The sequence below is a fragment of the Cryptomeria japonica genome, chromosome 7 (genome assembly GCF_030272615.1).
Source record: "Cryptomeria japonica chromosome 7, Sugi_1.0, whole genome shotgun sequence".
Lineage (NCBI taxonomy): Eukaryota > Viridiplantae > Streptophyta > Pinopsida > Cupressales > Cupressaceae > Cryptomeria > Cryptomeria japonica.
In genome coordinates, this window is record NC_081411.1 from 738,998,218 (window position 1) to 739,007,026 (window position 8,809).

Consider the following 8,809-nt stretch of genomic DNA (forward strand, 5'->3'; position numbering starts at 1 on the left):
AGAACAGACATTTAAAAAACAACCTTAGTCCCATCATGAAGTAGATTATAGAAACATTGAAGAAATTTTCCCGATTTAGAAACTGTACTGTTGAAGAATTGGGTCAAGCAAAGGAAAGATGCAACCAACCTATGCATAAGCATAAAAAAGGACTTGCTGACAAATCTAGGTACTTTGTAATGCAATTCAACAAGATATTGTCATACTATAGGATAAAGTTGAAGGCATGAATATTAAATAACCACATCACAAAAAAAAGAAACAAAAATAGAGAAAATGATAGTATGCAAATCCAATTCCTTACAATCTAAATATTCCCCATGCATAATTCACGATTCTGATAACACCTAGAAGGAATTTCACAATCAAGCAATTCAAAAACCTCTGGAGAGAGAGATAATGCCCAAGAATTTGGAATCAAATGCACCATATAATAAACAGTATATGGTGCATAACCTTTAAAATGTTTATTTTCTTCTTTTTATGTTACTATTCTAAGTAAAACTTGAAAATCAACCAGATCATACACTTTAAATTCAAGTGACCATACCAAAAATCTTCTTTGCTTGCACTAGATCATTCTTTTTAGAAGTTTCTTCTTTGGAATGTGACATGATCAAAAATATCTAGGTGAATAAAAAAAAGCATTGGACTTCTGAGAAGCTGCAAAAGGAAGAAACTCGGTGTCAAGCACTCCAACAGGAATAAATTTAATTGTTTCTCTCTAATTTTGAGAAAGGTATTGCACTGATATACATTGAAAATGAACTACAAAATCATCCCAATTAATTAATAAATCCAATAAGATGACTGGAATCCATGTATAATGTGATGCAAGTCCTATAGAAACAAGAATGGAATGTATCAAGCTACGTGTAGATAAGGAATATAACCAGGGACAGGATCAATTAGTGAATTATTTTTATTTTGACATGAAAAATCACCGTTAGAATGAGTGGTTATTGATGGCTCGTTTCCAAAGGCAGTCTATCAATACAACTACTAGATCATTGAAAATGGTGCAATAACAATAAACTTTGTGGAAATAAATTAGAGATGGAACTCAACTAAAAATATAAAACAATAACAAATGTCGTTTTAATGAACTTTAACTGTGTATCTTTTCTCAAGGAAAAAAAATCAATCAATTATGAGTTCACATCAGAAAGACTTCAGATCCTTTATTCAACTTGCAGTAGATATATGAGTAAAATTGATAATTATCGTAATTATCATTAAAAAATTGCAACTAAGATTAATTATTATAGAAAACTAATACACAAGAAAATGAATACATATGACTGCTTTAATTTCATTTCACTTGATCACAGTTAGTGAGCTTACCAAAATTATTGGGAGCAATGGCATGTATGGTTGGATCAGATAAATAAAAACAAGTTGACTATTATAGCATGTATGATTGGGTCAGATAAATATCTAGACAAGTTGACCAAATAGAGACAGCTGATGTAAATCTAATGTGATGAGATTTATGGATATTGACTATATGATCATTTTTATATCAACGTTTTGGATCATATTCTATGATCCATTATCAAAATGTGTTAGAATCAAAGACAAGAATGAATATGATGTATAAATTAAAATAATCCAAAATATTGATGTAAAATTTATGATACAATCAAAATCCAAAAATTTCATCACATTAATATCATGCACTGAAAATTTCAGGTCATTAATTGATGTAAGCTTGCTAAATAGACCTGATATAAATATCTGACCAGACTCAATTTGTCCACCTATTGCAAGTAGGTCAATTAAGTTATGGCATTTGCTATACATAATAAATTTCTACACTTTTCTCTTAAATACAAGCCTTGTAACTATCTATAAATTGAGTCTTTGAGAATTTTAGCTTTTACACTTGATTGGGAGTGACATAATTCCTTTTATCAATTAATCTTTAGTGAAACTAGATGACAACCGTAAGGAAGCTTAAATCGCAACAGACTTTGGCTACTTCATTCGAGTGTGTATGTCAACCCTTCAATGAGAGTAAATCATGCCTCACCAAAAACAGAAGATGACCTACAAATATATCATCATAGACATTCTACACCCAAATTTAGGTTCGGTTCGTACCGTGACAGAGTTAAAAATTACTTACAAATATATTATGATAGACCTGTAGGACTGATCCTACCATAGAAATTAACCAAAATTATACACATGATAATCCTTAAAATATTGCAAACGTGATTGTCAAAAATTGCTAATACAAATTTTATTTCGAAGTATTTGTATATACACGTTCGAAAGTATGTCTATTAGTCATGAAATTGTCTATCCACCTGCTATTTTTCCATATGAAACTACAGGTAAACAAAGAATAAAGATAATCATGTCTGCGAAAAAGCAAGCCTAACATTTTGAAGATATCACGGTAAGGAGCCAAGACCTTGTCTATTAGTCATGAAATTGTCTATCCAGCTGCTATTTTTCCATACGAAACTACAAGTAAGCAAAGAATAAAGATAATCATGTCTGCGAAAAAGCAAGCCTAACAATTTGAAGATATCACGGTAAGGAGCTAAGACCTTGTCTATTAGTCATGATATTGTCTATCCAGCTGCTATTTTTCCATATGAAACTACAGGTAAACAAAGAATAAAGATAATCATGGCTGCGAAAAAGCAAGCCTAACATTTTGAAGATATCACGGTAAGGAGCTAAGACCTCACTGTACCAATTCAAATGGCTAAAAGATCAATTGTAAAACCTACAAATCGAAAATGCAGAAGAAAATTATCAAATACACAATATAAAAATGACGAAACAATACTTGCAAAGCTAAATCGCGTGACAATATTTGAAATTGGACGTCCAATTGGTGCGGTCGCGAGCTCAAAATCCCTGAAGAAAAGAATAAGAATATGCAATTATCTACACAAATCTAGCTTGGTAAATACGCACAGGGTGCCAGAAAGTTGTAAATTCTTTAAAAAATAGTAAAAGCTTACGAAGCTCCTTCATGTGCGAAAATTTAACCTAGAAAATCAGTAAATAGTGAAGAGAATTGCGAATTCTTTGCAAATTGTTATGTACTATGTGTTTGTTCATATAAACTTAAGGAAAAATGCATTCCCTGACTGAGCATTTTTTTTACCTGAAAATTCGATGTGAATCTGGTTAAAAATTTATACAATTGTTCCTCAAATTATGGTAAATCCTGGCTTAAAGGCTTGGACGAGTAGGATTTTCTTTGCGATCTATGCGATTTTAATTTTGCATGTAGTGCGCCATTTTGAAAATGGGCTTGTACAGGCTCTCTAACGGTTCCCTCCAATTTATAGATGCGTTGATTGATGTTTAACGAACAATTAAAGGTTCATAAATAATCAAATACACAATTATAACGAAAAGACCATACGCCGGTCATTCCTTTGCACTTTTCCTCTCTAGCAATTTTGATTAGCTAATCTTGGTTCCAAAAACGTTGATTGTGCTCAGAACTAGCTGCATCTTTTATTTTTAGGGTGTTTGTAGCAGTCAGGTTAGTCCCATTCCTTTCGATTTACTTTAATTTCATTGTTTTCAAATTTTATAATGCAATAATGTACAAGCCAATTCTTATAAGAACTGTTATATAATCTTATTTTTATATGGTCTTTGTCTATCTTCAGGATTTGTTTCAATTTTCAATTTATCTTTTTTAAATTAAATTTAAATCTATAATTTGTATTATCAATTTAAGTTAATTTTGTGTTTTTTCAATTAAATCTAAATTTTTAAATTTCAAATTCAAATTTGATGTCAACCAACTATTCCAACAACTTGATGCATTGACTCAAAGCATAAAAATTTCATTTACTACTTTTGAATTTGTATTTAAGAGTTAAACCTAGTCCATTTCAAAAGGGAGTAATCACCTAAAGATCCAGAATACATTTGAGTATTTGTTCGCATTATCAAAGCATTCTTTTTTCCATTATATATTTGCATCAAAGTCTAGGGCATTCTTTGCATGACTTATTATTTTTATCTTTTCCAAAATCCATTAAATCAATTGTAGTCCAAATTTATTCCTTTGGTCCAAATGTTTTACTAGGAAAGTATATGGGGAAAGATTATTAAAATAATTTTGGCCATATGTTTTTTTGGCAAATTAGAAGTCATCTCTTGCACCAAGTCAAAATGGTTTTAGGTGCCAAGATAGAAGGCAAAAGTGGAAAAGAGTAAATATTATTTAAAGTCCTTTTACATTAGTAATTTTGTTTGAACTATGGATGAAAAATGGGGGACTTTAGGGTTTATGTCATTTTGCTTTAAAGAAGTCTTTGTTTTGTTATGGAAGCAACAACTTTATTTTCTAGTTTTAGCCACATTGAAAGGAAATAAAAGAGTGTTGCACACGTTGCAAGGGTTTGAAAGAATTTTAGGCATGTAGCTTAGCTTGATGCATGGAGGTTGGAGAAGTTCCAAGGACTCTTTCACACCATTCATCATGTGTTCAAAGTTTCCTAAGATGTAGGCTCCAAGTGGTATGCACTTTTCACTTGTGGATCTATCAATCATACAAAGATCTTTTTGAAGCTATCAAGCGGATGAAAAATATAACCAATTTGTATAACCATATAGGGTATTAAGAAAACATTAAATCTCTAATAGAACCTAAGACTTCATGAAAGACAAGAGAAGGTTATGGGAGATAAGAGAACTCATCTTTTAAACCTTCCATTTAAATGCACATTATAGACTTTACTACCAAGTCTTGATGTGTTTTAATAGTGTTGGGTTAGTGTCAAATATGGATTATTGCATAAAGAGCAAGAAAAATATATAAACAACTTATAAATTCATCCCTATAAGGCTAACACAAGGTCATAATATTCTTAAAGAGAAGTTAATAGCAACCAATTCAATAGGAAGGCAGTGATGAAGTCGAAAGTAGAAAAATATCATGTGCTAAATCAAATTGGGTGAAGAGTTTGAGATGACATGTATCAATGACAAGAAGATCTAGAAAAAAATGACATGACATGCAAGAGCAACCCATGGGATACTTCATAGTATACAACCATGTTGTGAAAGAGCGTCAATATTATGTAGTGACAGCTCATAGACAACGACACGAGCCATAAGTATGAATAAATATAACATAGCAGTTTATCTCAGTCATGAAGACAAAGAACAATAATGTTAACACCATACAACTTAGGATAGATAAAAAGCTGTTTCTAATAAAGCATGATAGTCAAAGATAACGGAAAATACTCACCATGAAGAAAGAAGATAGAGAATTGAGCTTGGAAAATATTGTAAAGGTTAAGAAAGCATATTTATTGCTATCTTTGCATGGATGTTAAGCCCTTGTTTTTCTTATTCATGCACAATGTTTGCATGCGAGGTCTCAATCTTCACTCACAAATAGTCACAATAGAAGACAAGAGCTTAAGGGCCAATTTGATAGTCATAAATATTGTCATGTGAAGATAAAGAAGGCATAAATGAAGAAGAACATTGGCAGTTCTTTTAAAGGAAACAATCAAATGAAAGACAACTTATTGGACATCCAAATGCATGATCATACACCTAAAGACATGTAAGCAAAGTACTAAGGGAGAATGATAATCTACTATGAGAAAATAAAAGTGTAACATTCCATGAAAGTAAGAATAACACTTAGTAAAGAGAATTTATGATGACTTTGAGGTGTCTTCAACCTGTATTTAAAGACAACACAAGGATGGAGGCACATGTGGACAATAGTTTGAAGCCTTTATGACTCAGTTTGGGGAAATCGAGAACATCTTTAATGACCATTTTCAATTTTATCCTACAGTGGGAGCATCTTTAAGTGAGTTTCAATTGAACAAAGTCATGAAAAGATTCATATGTCCTATTATTTTGAGAGTTATTTGAGTAGTTAGCTAAGATGGAGCACAAATGTAAGGCAGTTTGGAGAGATTTTGACTTAGTTCCAACATCACCCAAGCATCTAGGAGGTATTTGGCAATAGTTGAACACCATTTCCAAGCATCTAAGGACACCTACAACCAAGAAAGGTTAAAACAATCAATTCCTAAACCAACAACCATCATTGAGAAAGCAGTTGGGTACCCAAATTTGGTGTTGATCAAATCAACTAGGTAATGAAAATGTCTTGCCTCTCTTTATTGAACATGAACATGCAAACATTTAGGAAGCAGTATTTAGCCTAAAAAGGGATGCCTAAGGTTTTTTTTAGTTAGTTCTTGCAAATTTTTGAAAGCATTGTAACCTTTCAAAGTTCTTTTGAGCAAAGAATATTCTGTTGTGACTCAAAATACCAGTCTTGAAGACTGCAACAATGTTGTAACACTTCATTTTTCTAGAAATATCAAAACATCATCTAATGTGTATTATTTTGTTGCACCTTATATATCAATAAAATCTGTATTTTTCCTTCTTTATCTATTGCTTGATGTATGAAAATAGATTCGATTTGATATATTTTTCTAAGATTTGAATGAAAATCCTCTATTATATGTCTCATATTTTAAATATTTACAAGCGGAAAATACTTATATAATGTAGGTTGTAGGTTGTGTTCTCATTTAACCAAGGTACTATATATGATAAAAAGTTGGTTTTCCTTCTAAAAACTCTAAAATTTAGGGCCTCCCTATGAAATAATGATGCATGGTAGGTAAAATACTTCAGTTGTGCAAGCAAAAGTTGATTGTTGAATAGTGTTTGTGAAAACAATAGTAGTGCGGGTCCAAATATCATTTTAGTGCATCACCTTAGTAGTTCTATGTCTCAGTTTAAGTTGTGTCTTTTTCTTTTCCTCATAAAACTTATTAGGTGAGTTAAATTATGTGAGGTATAAAAGGAAACAACCTTCCCTAGAGGTTCATTTTTCATGATAGGTAGCCCACAACTTGAAAATGATCCCATGTTTCACTAGGTTGTTGAATTGAGAGCTCAACTAAGGTGCAAAATTTAGTGATAACATTAATATCTTACGAATTTAATCAAATAGGGAATACCAATTTCTTGCAAGCTCCTCAAAAGGTGTTAGTAAACACTACCAATCAAACAGAATTTAGTATTAGTCATCTATATGCAAACTATAAAGCAAGTATCTAAGTTTAACGAAGATCCTATCCATGTGGGGTTGACCCCGCACCGTGACGGTGGTCACGGGCCCTATTGATAAGGTAGTCCAATGTTTGAGGAGTGTGATGGGCATAGCGCTAGCGACTCCCCCAAGGTTGACTTCGAGGTGTTAATGCATCTTGGTGCAACAGACGTGGCTCCAGGTCTGACAGTGTGTCAGAGATTCAACAACGAGTAATAGGTGGAGACGTTTGACGGAATGGTGCTCGGTGCTAGCAGACGAAGGTGAAGTGGAGAAAAAAGGGGCAACAAATGGAGAAGAAGAGATCGCGTGGATATATAAAGACGAAGGAGATTAACAAAGTGATAAGGGGTCATGCTCGGTATGATGGAGAGATAAGGAGAAATGGAGAGATAAGGGTGGCACGAGAAAACAAGGATGGATAAGGAGAAATCAAGACCAAGAATAACCCGAGACATATGAAGGAGGTGTTAAAATTCTTTATAAAGTTGATGTAACTACGGGGATGGGTTCCCTAGTGTGAGTCCACTGGTTCGTAGCTCCAGTAAAAAGCGAAACAAAAAAGAGATTCATTAATCAATAGAAAAAAAGATCTTATCCATGTAGTAATTTTTTTATTTGTATGCTCAGGTTAGATCTAGATTTCACATAGGTTACTTCCAAAGTCACAAAATTACTACAGTGATATACAATGAACTTGGAGATTACAAAATTTTTGCTTGATCAAATCTAGTTTTCCACATACTCATGAATCACTTACAACCATCTATCATGACACATGTACAACATAATAGAATAGTCAAAAATTGTATAATGGACAATGGAATAGTTATACTAACATTTCTTTCTATGAGAGAGAAAAGCTATAAAAATATAAATGAAACAAAGAAATTATAGACTCGTGATTCTAAGAGGTGAATAAATGTCAAGAGGATAAGATTGCATTAGGAGCTCAACTTGTGACGTTGTAGAAGAATGACTACATGATTAAAAGAGCATAAGTTACAACCTATGCATTAGTGTCATGATGTATGCAAAATAATGTCAAATAAAAGCTAGGTAGTGAGTCTATGTAGAACTAAGGATAGGATGGAGGTGGTAAATCCAACCAATAGGATGTGACCACCAAGTAGTCTGAAAATAGAAAAAGCTCTAGCCTTTAAAGAGGAGGACACCACCTTTTAAGAAAGGCGACACCTCAATATGATATCCTAGTTAAACTCACTTTATGAATTGTAGTATAGTAAATTGTATACCTTTAAAATTTCACAATCATTTTGGACCACTTTGTGTTGAATGTCCGGGCAACTGAGAGTGGGGGAGAATCAGTTGACAACTTAAATAATTTCTTCAATTCTTTCACATATCTAGAATAACCAACATAATTAATTAAAGTGGATATAATATGAAGAACACATACACACAACACATCACACAATGAACACCAAATGTCACATAGAAAACCCGAGAAGGGAAAATCCACAAAGAATGTTAATTCTCAAGATAAAACACTGGTTAAGGTGATTTTTACAAAGGGTGGCTCACTACCAAAATTCTCACTGCAGGAGGGCTCACTGCCTAGAAAAAGGCTCACTGCCAAAGAAAGAAAGGTAATCCACCACGATAATACACACTACAAAAATGAACTACATCTGATGCCTCAACACCAACACACTTCACACAACATCAATAATCAAATCCTTCCTTCACAATCTCGCATATCTT

At 32.7% G+C, this 8,809-nt stretch overlaps 1 protein-coding gene across 1 annotated transcript in view; it reads right to left on the reverse strand.

The window, feature by feature from the left end:
• The window catches only part of LOC131071930 (uncharacterized), a 42,114-nt gene extending 38,964 nt beyond the window's left edge, over positions 1–3,150 (reverse strand). The window contains exons 1-2 of the mRNA XM_058007904.2: positions 3,128–3,150; positions 2,804–2,874 (exon numbers count right to left, since the gene is read on the reverse strand). The gene's annotated coding sequence lies outside the window, so the exon portion shown is untranslated. The remainder of the gene's footprint in view (positions 1–2,803; positions 2,875–3,127) is intronic.
• Between the last annotated feature and the right edge of the window lie 5,659 nt (positions 3,151–8,809).